This window comes from Carcharhinus amblyrhynchos, unplaced genomic scaffold (assembly GCF_965287045.1).
Source record: "Carcharhinus amblyrhynchos unplaced genomic scaffold, sCarAmb.v2.hapA scaffold_829, whole genome shotgun sequence".
NCBI lineage: Eukaryota > Metazoa > Chordata > Chondrichthyes > Carcharhiniformes > Carcharhinidae > Carcharhinus > Carcharhinus amblyrhynchos.
The window spans coordinates 17,995-30,142 of record NW_027650569.1 but is presented as its reverse complement, the minus strand read 5'-3'; positions in this window follow the sequence as shown (position 1 = coordinate 30,142).

The window sequence follows — 12,148 nt, the reverse complement described above, 5'->3', positions numbered from 1 at the left end:
CCCCCTCTCCACTCACACTGTCTGTACCTTTAAGACTTGAATAGCTGTAAAGATTCCAATCGTTATTCTGTAAACTGAGTTTGTGTCTTTATATGTTCTGTTTGTGAACAGAATTCCCACTTACCTGATGAAGGGGCAGCGCTCCGAAAGCTAGTGGTTTCTGCTACCAAATAAACCTGTTGGACTTTAACCTGGTGTTGTGAGAATTCTTTATTAAAAAAACAGCCGCAGAATGAGCTGTGGGATACAGTTTGCTGGAAGATTCTATGATTCTTTGGAGTATTCTTCGAGCTATTTCATCCCTGCCCTTCTTAAGGTTGGGGATCTTTGCTGACGGTTTCACAAAGTTAAGTTCCGTTTGCGACTCTTCAGATACCAAAGCGTTCTGTGTCTGTATACAGCAAGACCTGGAGAAGATCCAGGCTTGGGCTGACAAGTGGCGAGTAACATCCACACTACACACGTATCAGGCCATCACCATCTCCAACGGGAGAGAATCCAATCATTTCCCCTTGACGTTCAATGACATTCCCTTCGCTGAATTCCCCCCATCCCGATGGGATTACGATTGACAAGGAACTGAGTTGAAATAGCCATATAGATACTGTAACTACAAGAGCAGGTGACTGGCTGGGAATACAGTGGAGAATAACTCTCTTCCTGAATCCCCCAAGCCTAGTTTAAAGTGTGTTTATTAGTGCCACCAAGTAGGCTTACCTTAACACTGCAACGAAGTTACTGTGAAAATCCCCTAGCCGCCACACTCCTGTTCCGGTTACACTGGGGGAGAATTTAGCACGGCCAATGCACCCTAACCAGCACGTCTTTCAGACTGTAGGAGGAAACCGGAGCACCAGGAGGAAACCCATGCAGACATGGGGAGAACGTGCAGATTCTGCACAGACAGTGACCCAAGGCGGGAATGGAACCCGGGTCCCTGGCACCGTGAGGCAGCAATGCTAACCACTGCACCACCGTGGTGCCCTACAAGGCACAAGTGATAGCCTGACGCTATCCGGGACAACGCAGCCCATTTCATAGGTACCCCATCTACCAGCTGAAACGCTCACTCTCTCCACCATAGGCGCAGAGTGGCAGCAGTGTGCCACCTTGCACTGTGGCATCACACCAAGGCTCCTTTGGTGTGTCCCCTTCCAAACCCGTGACCCGCTACCGCACCTCGAAGGGTCAGAGTTATCAAACCGTCCACACGAGCCTCCTCGTGACACCAATAAATAAACTTTGAAACTTAATTCGGTGCAGGTAATAAATGCTGTAACAGCCAGCAGTGCCCACATCCCACCAGCAAATTAAAACAAAAGTTCAATTTGAACGGACTAGTGGGCGACTTCTTCCGCTATTTTTAACCCATTTCTAGTTTGTCTCCCATGGAGCTCGTGTGAGCCGGACAGTGAATTCCTCACATCCACACGCCCATCCCAGGCATGGGTTTCCTCCGGGTGCTCCGCTTTCCTCCCACAGTCTGAAAGATGCGCTGGTTAGATGGATTGGCCGGGCTAAATTCTCCCTCAGTGTAACCCCAACAGGAGTATGGCAGCTAGGGGATTTTCACACTGACTTCATTGCAGTGTTAATGTAAGCCTACTTGGTGACACGAGTCAATAAATTAAACTAGGTGGTGTACAGGCTTTGGAGATTCAGGAAGAGAGTTATTCTCCACCGTATTCCTAACCCTCACCCTGTCACCCCCACCCCCCCCCCCCCCGCCCAGACTCGGCTGTTCCAGTACCTGATGCCCTTTCCCCTCTCGGTAAACACAAACTCATCCAAGCCTCTTCTGCCCCAATATCCTAACGTGCGTCACGTCCCTCTCACCTCTCGTTGCTAACTTTCATCAGCTCTCAGTCCGAGCCATGTCTCCATTTTCAAATTCTCTGCTTTGGGCAGCACTTTTGGCCTTGTTCGTCCCAAAACCAGAAAATCCCACCTGGTCAAGGTCAATAGACCTTCCCATGGTCCACCTGGTCAAGGTCAATAGACCTTCCCATGGTCCACCCGGTCAAGGTCAACAGACCTTCCCATGATTCACCTGCTCAAGGTCAACAGACCTTCCCATGGTCCACCCGGTCAAGGTCAACAGTCCTTCCCATGGTCCACCCGGTCAAGGTCAACAGTCCTTCCCATGGTCCACCCGGTCAAGGTCAACAGTCCTTCCCATGGTCCACCCGGTCAAGGTCAACAGACCTTCCCATGGTCCACCCGGTCAAGGTCAACAGTCCTTCCCATGGTCCACCCGGTCAAGGTCAACAGACCTTCCCATGGTCTGCCTCTTGCCCGCTCCAATTCCCTGGTAGGCAGGGTGGTAAAATTCTGGCCATTCTATTTAAATCTCCTCAAGACCTTGCCTCTGCCAACTCAGTAAACCTTCTTCAGCCGTGTTACCACCCTGAACTCTCCGCTCTGACTCTGTAGGTTCATAAATTCATAAGACATTGGAGCAGAATTAGGCCATTCGGCCCATCGAGTCCGCTCTGCCATTCGACCATGGCTGACGTGCTTCTCATCCCCATTTTCCTGCCTTCTCCCGTAACCCTTCAACCCATTACCAATTAAAAATCTGTCTAACTCCTTGTTAAATTTACTCACTGTCCCAGCATCCACCGTGCTTTGGGGTAGTGAATTCCACAGATTCACAATCCTTTGGGATGAGTACTTTCTCCTCAACTCTGTTTTAAATTTGCTGCCCCTTATCCTGAGACCTCTCATTCCAGACTGTCCCACAAGAGGAAGCATCTTCTCCATGTCTACTTTATCCCACTCACTTTACCCCCACTGGTATCCATAAACATCAGAACATAAGAAGAACTGGAGTTGGCCATTGGGCCCCTCGGGCCTGCTCCGCCATTCAATAAGACCATGGCTGACCTTTCCGTGGACTCAGCTCCACTTACCCGCCCGCTCACCATAACCCTTAATTCCTTTACTGGTCAAAAATCTATCTATCCTAAATGTAGCTACCAAAATGGATTAGTTTAGGTTCGAGGGTCATTAGATTGGTTCCACCGGTCGGCACAACACCGAGGGCCGAAGGGCCTGTACTGCGCTGGAATGTTCTACGTTCTATCCTTGCCTTAGAAACATTCAATGTGGTCGCCTCAACTGCTTCACTGGGAGTTCCACAGATCCAGCAGCCTAGGCCCCTACACGGTGAAATTCCCATCCCCTAACCGCTCCGTCTCCCTACCCCTTTAAGACATTCCTTAAAATCCGTCTCCTTGCTGTTGGAAGGTGTCTCTGGGAGACGGAGGAGACCGAGTACACTGCAGCCGGAATGTAATGGTAACCCAGGGCTCCACTGAGGCTGTGCTCCCCAGCGGACAAACACTTTGCAGTCTCGGATCAGGACTGACCTATTTCCCAGAATAAAATAGACTGGCTTGTAGCTGACCTATTTATATTCCAGCAAACCGTTCACAGCACTATATCCTTCGGAGAGGCAGAAAAGGGGAGTCTTGCATTGCTATAGCAACTTCCACATCCTCAGCACGTCCCACAGCACTCCACGACCAATGGATTGTTCGGAATTGTAGTGTTCGATGTATGGCCAGCGTTCTGATTCTTAGTGATGGAACGGTGGCACAGTGGTTAGTACTGCTGACTCACAGTGCCAGGGACCCGGGACAGCACAGTGGCACAGTGGTTAGTACCGCTGCCTCACAGTGCCAGGGACCCGGGGCAGCACAGTGGTTAGCACCGCTGCCTCACAGTGCCAGGGACCCGGGGCAGCACAGTGGTTAGTACTGCTGCCTCACAGTGCCAGGGACCCGGGGCAGCACAGTGGTTAGTACTGCTGCCTCACAGTGCCAGGGACCCGGGGCAGCACAGTGGTTAGTACCGCTGCCTCACAGTGCCAGGGACCCGGGGCAGCACAGTGGTTAGTACTGCTGCCTCACAGTGCCAGGGACCCGGGGCAGCACAGTGGTTAGTACCGCTGCCTCACAGTGCCAGGGACCCGGGGCAGCACAGTGGTTAGTACTGCTGCCTCACAGTGCCAGGGACCCGGGGCAGCACAGTGGTTAGTACCGCTGCCTCACAGTGCCAGGGACCCGGGGCAGCACAGTGGTTAGTACTGCTGCCTCACAGTGCCAGGGATCCGGGGCAGCACAGTGGCACAGTGGTTAGTACTGCTGACTCACAGTGCCAGGGACCCGGGGCAGCACTGGCACCATGGTTAGCACCACTGACTCACAGTGCCAGGGACCCGGGGCAGCACGGTGGCACAGTGGTTAGCACCGCTGACTCACAGTGCCAGGGACCCAGGGCAGCACAGTGGTTAGCACCGCTGCCTCACAGTGCCAGGGACCCGGGGCAGCACAGTGGCACAGTGGTTAGTACTGCTGACCCACAGTGCCAGGGACCCGGGGCAGCACGGTGGTTAGTACTGCTGCCTCACAGTGCCAGGGACCCGGGGCAGCACAGTGGTTAGTACCGCTGACTCACAGTGCCAGGGACCCGGGGCAGCACAGTGGTTAGCACCGCTGCCTCACAGTGCCAGGGACCCGGGGCAGCACAGTGGTTAGCACCGCTGCCTCACAGTGCCAGGGACCCAGGGCAGCACGGTGGCACAGTGGTTAGCACTGCTGACCCACAGTGCCAGGGACCCGGGGCAGCACAGTGGTTAGTACTGCTGCCTCACAGTGCCAGGGACCCGGGGCAGCACAGTGGTTAGTACTGCTGCCTCACAGTGCCAGGGACCCGGGGCAGCACGGTGGCACAGTGGTTAGCACCGCTGACTCACAGCGCCAGGGACCCGGGGCAGCACGGTGGCACAGTGGTTAGCACCGCTGACTCACAGCGCCAGGGGCCCGGGGCAGCACAGTGGTCAGCACCGCTGACTCACAGCGCCAGGGGCCCGGGGCAGCACAGTGGTTAGCACCGCTGACTCACAGTGCCAGGGACCCGGGGCAGCACAGTGGTTAGCACCGCTGACTCACAGCGCCAGGGGCCCGGGGCAGCACAGTGGTCAGCACCGCTGACTCACAGCGCCAGGGGCCCGGGGCAGCACAGTGGTTAGCACCGCTGACTCACAGTGCCAGGGACCCGGGGCAGCACAGTGGTTAGCACCGCTGACTCACAGTGCCAGGGACCCGGGGCAGCACAGTGGTTAGCACCGCTGACTCACAGTGCCAGGGGCCCGGGGCAGCACAGTGGTTAGCACCGCTGACTCACAGTGCCATCTGAAAGATGTGCGGGTTGGGTTGATTGGCCGTGCTAAATTGGTGTCAGGGAATTAGCAGGGGTTACGAGAATAGGGCCTGGGTGGGATTGTGGTCAGTGCAGACTCGATGGGCCGAATGGCCTCGTTCTGCACTGTGGGGATTCTATGATTCGAAATTGGCATCCTTTTATTCTGAGCCTACACCTTCTGGTCCTAGACTCTACCCTGAGGGAAACATCCTTGGTCCCCAACTCCAAATCATAGATGGAACGAAGTGTAGTGTGTCAAAATTCGCAGATGACACCAAGATGAGTGGCAGTGTACAGAGGATACTGATCTGCAAAGGGATATAATCTAACTGAGTGGGTGAGGGTCTGGCAGATGGAATACAATGTTGGTAAATGTGAGGTAGTCCATTTTGGTAGGAATAACAGCAAAATGGACTACTATATAAATGGTAAAAATTTGCAGCATGCTCCTGTGCAGAGGGATCTGGGTGTCCTTGTGCGGGAATCTCGAGTTAGTTTGCAGGTGCAGCGCGTAATTAAGAAGGCAAATGGAATTTTGTCCCTCAATGCTAGGGGAATGGAGTTTAAAAACAGCGAGGTTATGTTGCAGCTGTATAAGATGCTAATGAGGCCACACCTGGAGTACTGTATACAGTTTTGGTCTCCTTACTTGAGAAAGGATATACTGGTGGGGGTGCAGAGGAGATTCACTGGGTTGATTCCGGAGTTGAGAGGGTTGGCTTATGAGGAGAGACTGAGTAGACTGGGGCTATATTCATTGGAATTCAGAAGAATGAGGTGAGATCTTCCAGAAATATTATGAAGGGAATAGATAAGATAGAAGCAGGGAAGTTGTTTCCACTGGCGGGTGAAACTAGAACTAGGAGGCATGGCCTCAAAATAAGGGGAAGCAGATTTAGGATTGAGTTGAGGAGGAACTTCTTCACACAAAGGATTGTGAATCTGTGGAATTCCCTGCCCAGTGAAGCAGTTGAGGATACCTCATTGGATATTTTTATGGCAAGGATAGATACATTTTCAAACAGTAAAGGAATTAAGAGTTATGGTGAGTGAGTGGGTGGGTAAATGGAGCTGATTCCACCAAAAGATCAGCCATGATCTTGTTGAATGGCAGAGCAGGCTCGAGGGGCCAGATAGCCTACTCCTGCTCCTAGTTCTTATGTTCTTATCCTCTCAATATTGACCCTGTCAAGCCCCTTAAGAATCCTATGTGTCTCAGTGAGATCACCTCTCATTCTTCTCAATTCCAATGTGTAGAGTCCCAACCTGCTTAACCTTTGGTTATAAGGCAACCTCGCTATATCGAGGCTCATTCTAGTGAATATTCTCTGAACTGCATCCAATTAAATAATATCTCATAAAAAAGAACAGCAAACTGCTCGCAATGCTCCAGATGTGGCCTCACCAGTACCTTGATCAGTTGCACCAAAACTTCCCTGCCTTATACTCCAGCCCCATTGAAATGAGGGCCACCATTCCATTAGCCTTCGACCTGCTGCACCTATGTGTTAGCTTTCTGTGTTTCGTGCACAAGTACTCCTAAGTCACTTTGTGGTGCAGCTTTCTGCAGTTTCTCTCCATTTAAATAATTCTGTTCTCCCTTCCAGAATGAAAGCTCTTTGAGAACTACAAGGAGGGAGTTGTTTTTTTTATATTGTTTGTGGGACGTGGGTGTGGCTGGCTGGGCCAGCATTTATTGCCCATCCCTAGTTGCCCTTGGACTGAGTGGCTGGCTGGCTCAGCCATTTCAGAGGGCATTTGAGAGTCAACCCCATTGCTGTGGCTCTGGGGTCTCATGTCGGCCAGACCGGGTAGGGACAGCAGATTTCCTTCTCTAAAGGACATTAGTGAACCAGATGGTTTCCATGGTCATAGAGTCATAGAATTCCACAGCGCAGAAGGAGGCCATTCGGCCCATCGAGTCTCCACCGATCACAATCCCACCAGGACCTATCCCCATGACCTCACGCATTCACCCTAGCTGGTCCCCCTGACACTAAGGGACAACTTAACACGGACAATGCACCTAACCAGCACGTCTGTTGGACGGTGGGAGGAAACCAGAGAACCCGGAGGAAACCCACACAGACACGGGGAGAACATGCAGACCCCACGCAGACAGTGACCCGAGCTGGGAATCGAACCCAGGTCCCTGGCGCTGTGAGGCAGCAGTGCCGCCCATCTGCTGTGGTGGGATTCGAACCTGGGTCCCCAGGACATTATCTGGGTTTCTGGATTAATAGCCTAGTGATAATAGGCCATCGCCTCCCCCATTGCCTCTTGAACCTATTTCCATTGCCCGTATTCAGGTAGCGCCTGGTTAGAATTCCGAGCAGGTTTCCTCATTTCCCTCTCTGCCGTCCAGACTAACACACTGCAGTTTGCTGACCTCTCTACATGCCGCTGGGTTGCACGTTGCCTCGAGTCAGCACCTTGTGAAGGTTAGGTAAGACAACACTCCGACTGACAATGTCTGCTGGCTATTTCAGTCCGTCACAGAAGAAGGACTCGCATATACAATCGTATCTTATTGCCTCTTTCAGCACACACCCCTGACACCCAGTGACATCTCCTTGGATGCAGGCCCAGCTTTCTCCTTCATTTTAATGGGAGTCTGTCGGGTTTTAACTTTCCCGGGTCACACACGGATGACAATGGTGTTATTCACATGGTGTTATCATCGGGCAGAACAGACAGGATGTCACATTCCCCCCACCCCCCCCCACCCCCCACCCCCCAGGTATTCATTGTACCTTGAATTAAGAGAGGCAGTTTAAAACATAACCATTTTATAAAAGCTCGCATTGGTAACAATGGCCGGAATTCCTTGGCCATTCACGCCAGTGGGATTCTCCAATCCTGCCGGCAGCGCAGCCCCACACGCAGGTCTCCCGTTGGCGTGGGGTGACGTCCGTGAGAATTCCCACTGAAATGAAGCGGGATCAGAGGACCGGGTCGCTCGCAAACAACACGCCACCTCCCGCCGGTGAGGGACACACGGCTGAGAGGCCAGAGAAGCCCAATGTGTACAGATGGTGCTGAAGATGTACAGAAGATGACGTACGCTGCTTATTCAGGAAGCTGCAGCACTCACGGCGCTGTGTAAATTGCAAGTTGTTGTTGTGAGCTAAGGCAGGGTGTTGTGTTTGACGGGAGGAGGACAGTGGGGGGGTGGGCGGGGGGGGGTTGATTTCTGCATGCGCACCTTCACCCTGACAACCGGAGATCAGCGCCGTCACCCTCCAGCTCGTTACCAAAGAGAGAGGAGCGACAGTCGGGAGAATCTGAATTAGGGAAGGTGTACAGACCGGGGGATGTGGGTAAGACATTGGAAACAAAGGACAGGATGTGAAAGCGGATACTCCAGCAGTAATGGCCCAACTCAACGTGAAAGACAAATTTAACAATTTAGTGTTTGCAGTGTGATGAAGTTACTTCTTTAATATTTAATTGGTTTCAGTGTCTTATTACCAACAGTCACTGAAAGGGATATCGACTTTGCTAAAAGGTTTCAAGAAAATGTTTCATTTATCTGCTGGCGCTGAAAAACCTGTCCTGGTGCACCCCCACCACCACACCCCCCCCCCATGCCGACACTATAGATAAGAAAGCCCCACCAACGCCTCTACTTTCTCAGGAGGCTAAGGAAATTTGGCATGTCCGCTACGACTCTCACCAACTTTTACAGTTGCACCATAGAAAGCATTCTTTCCAGTTGTATCACAGCTCGGTCTGGGCTCCTGCTCTGCCCAAGACCGCAAGGAACTACAAAAGGGTCATGGATGTAGCCCAGTCCATCAGACAAACCAGCCTCCCAATCATTGACTTTGTCTATGCTTCCTGCTGCCTCGGGAAAAGCAGCCAGCATAATTAAGGACCCCACGCGCTCCGGACATTCTCTCTCCCACCTTCTTCCTTTGAAAAAAAGATACAAAAGTCTGAGCTCATGTACCAACCGACTCAAGAACAGCTTCTTCCCTGCTGCCATCAGGCTTTTGAATGGACCTACCTTATAGTAAGTTGCTCTTTCTCTACACTCTAGCTATGACTGTAACACTACATTCTGCACTCTCTTGTTTCCTTCTCTATGAACGGTATGTTTTGTCTGTACAGTGCGCAAGAAACAATACCTTTCATTGTATACTAATATATGTGACAATAATAAATCAAATCAAGTCTAATCTTATTTCATGGGTTTCATTTATTTGTCGTAAGTTCCATTAACTACAATAAAAAGCAGCGTAAGGCATGTTGGATGGATTCCCTGGTGAGTGCATTTAGAACTTACCAGGTTGATGTAATTTAGACAAGCTCGCAAACATTGAGAGTTATCTCACAAGAATGATGCCCAATGTTGAAACAGGCAAATAGATCCTCATTCTATGAAAGTTACAACTAGTGTTAAAATACCAATCAGTCATAATCTCATTGAATGGTACAATAGTACAAGGGTGGCACAGTGGCTCAGTGATCAGCACTGCTGCCTCAGAGCACCAGGGACCTGGGTTCGATTCCTAGCTTTGGTCACTGTCTGTGTGGAGTTTGCACGTTCTCCCCATGTCTACGTGGGTTTCCTCCGGGTACTCTGGTTTCCTCCCACAGCCTGAAAGGCGTGTTGCTTAAGTGTGTTGGCCATGCTAAATTCTCCATCAGTGTACCTGAACAGGTGCCAGAGTGCGGCAACTAAGGGATTTTCACAGTAACTTCATTGCAGTGTTAATGTAGGCTACTTGTGACTGATAAATATACCTTAAAGAGGCTGAATGGCCTCCTCCCATTCCCACTGCTTGTGGTGTGGCTGACTTATAAACACTTTAAGATGATAGGGTTCTTTTACCCAGTGAATAACAAGTCAGTAGAACCTTTTCCTCAGCGTTGGATATTGTTGGGATTTGGAGAGTCTATCCTCATGGTCTTTGCTGAAGCAATTCCTTCAGCACAAGCTTGGTGGATCACAAGACCGTTACCTACGGAGACAGCACACGTCTTTTATCTACAAATTCCTTCACTTGCTTCCAGAAGGTTCTCTGTCATCCAGTCAATTACGCAACTGCAAACCAATCACGTGTTTCTTACAGCCAATGAAATCGCTTGTAAATGACACCATCATGCTTAGTTCAAACTGCATAGCTAAAGGAATAGAATATAAAGGTAAGGAAGTATTGTTACAACTATACAAGGCATTGGTGAGGCCGCAGCTGGAATACTGGGCACAGTTTTGGACCCCTTATTTGAGGAAAGATGTAGTGGCATTGGAGGCAATTCAGAGGAGGTTCACTCGATTGATCCCAGAGATGAGGGGTTTGTCACGTGAAGAGAGATTGAACAGTTTAGGCCGATACTCTCTGGAACTTAGAAGAATGAGGGGAGATCAAATTGAGGTGTACAAAATGATAAGAGATAGGGGTAAAGTAGACATGGAGGAGATGCTTCCTCTTGTTGGGCACAGACTCAGGATAAGGGGCAGCAAATTTAAAACAGAGTTGAGGAGAAACTGCTTCTCCCAAAGGATTGTGAATCTGTGGAATTCACTACCCCAAAGTGCGGTGGATGCTGGGACAGCGAGTAAATTTAACAAGGAGTTAGACAGACTTTTAATTGGTAATGGGTTGAAGGGTTATGGGGAGACGGCAGGAAAATGGGGATAAGGAGCATATCAGCCATGATTGAATGGTGGAGTGGATTCGATGGGCCGAATGGCCTAATTCTGCTCCTATATTTTATGGACTTATGTCTTTATAATGGCAATAAAATGTGATGCCATCGTGTCTACTTAAAAGTAAACTTCCCATACTTGGTCAACGCAGGAAGCTTCAGATCATAGTTCCCAGGCCAAGTCCTGCCTCAGAGTAACTTTACCACCTGCATCTGGTTTTGGTGATAATCCCAGCCAGAGTAGCCATTTTAAAGCCAATATTGCCATTATTGTTGTTAACATCATTGTTGTAGCTGTTCGTTCTCCGTCAGTAAATGTGTGGAACAATCACCAAGTTAGAAACAGTTTTTTAATTCATTCATGGGACGTGGGTGTCGCTGGCTGGGCCAACATTTATTGCCCATCCCCGGTTGCCCTTGGAGGGTAGTTGAGAGTCAGCCACATTGCTGTGGCTCTGGAGTCACATGTGGGCCAGACCAGGTAAGGACGGCAGATTTCCTTCCCTAAAGGGACATCAGTGAAGCAGATGGGACTGGGGAATGGGTTTTAAGGTAGGGACAGGAAACAATGAACAGTGGAGTAACCGTGAGAATAGGGAGATTCCAGTTATGTCTCAGCGCTTATTTGATAATGAGGTATTCTGGCAGTTGACTTTGTCACACATAGATACAGACTTTTTAAATGACTTTGGAAAGGATACGTCGCTGGTGGACTTGACTGGATTCTGGGTCACTCTTAACAGAACCATTGTTTACACAACACAACGATTGATATTTTAAACCAGGTCAGAGCTGGATCATCCTCAACTGCTTATTTTCATCAAATACAAAAGATGGCTGGCACACATTGTACCGAAACTCTCTTCCTTAATGGTAAATAGATCGTGGGGAGTATTTATGGGAGGCGATGGCCTAGTGGTATTATCACCGGACTACTAATCCAGAAGCTCAGCTGGTGTTCTGGGGTCCAGTGTTCGAATCCCGCCAGGGCAGACAGTGGAATTAGAATTCAATATAAAAAATATCTGGGATTAAGAGTCTACTGATGACCATGAAACCATTGTTGGAAAAACCCATCTGGTTCACTAATGTCCTTTAGGGAAGGAAATCTGCCGTCCTTACCTGGTCTGGTCTATGTGTGACCCTAGAGCCACAGTCTCAACTGCCCTCCAAGGGCAACTAGGGATGGGCAATAAATGCTGACACCCATGTCTCATGAATTTTTTTAAAATTTGAGAAAGGACTGGAGGAGGTTGTTGCAGAGTGAGGGAGGATTGTAGGGGCT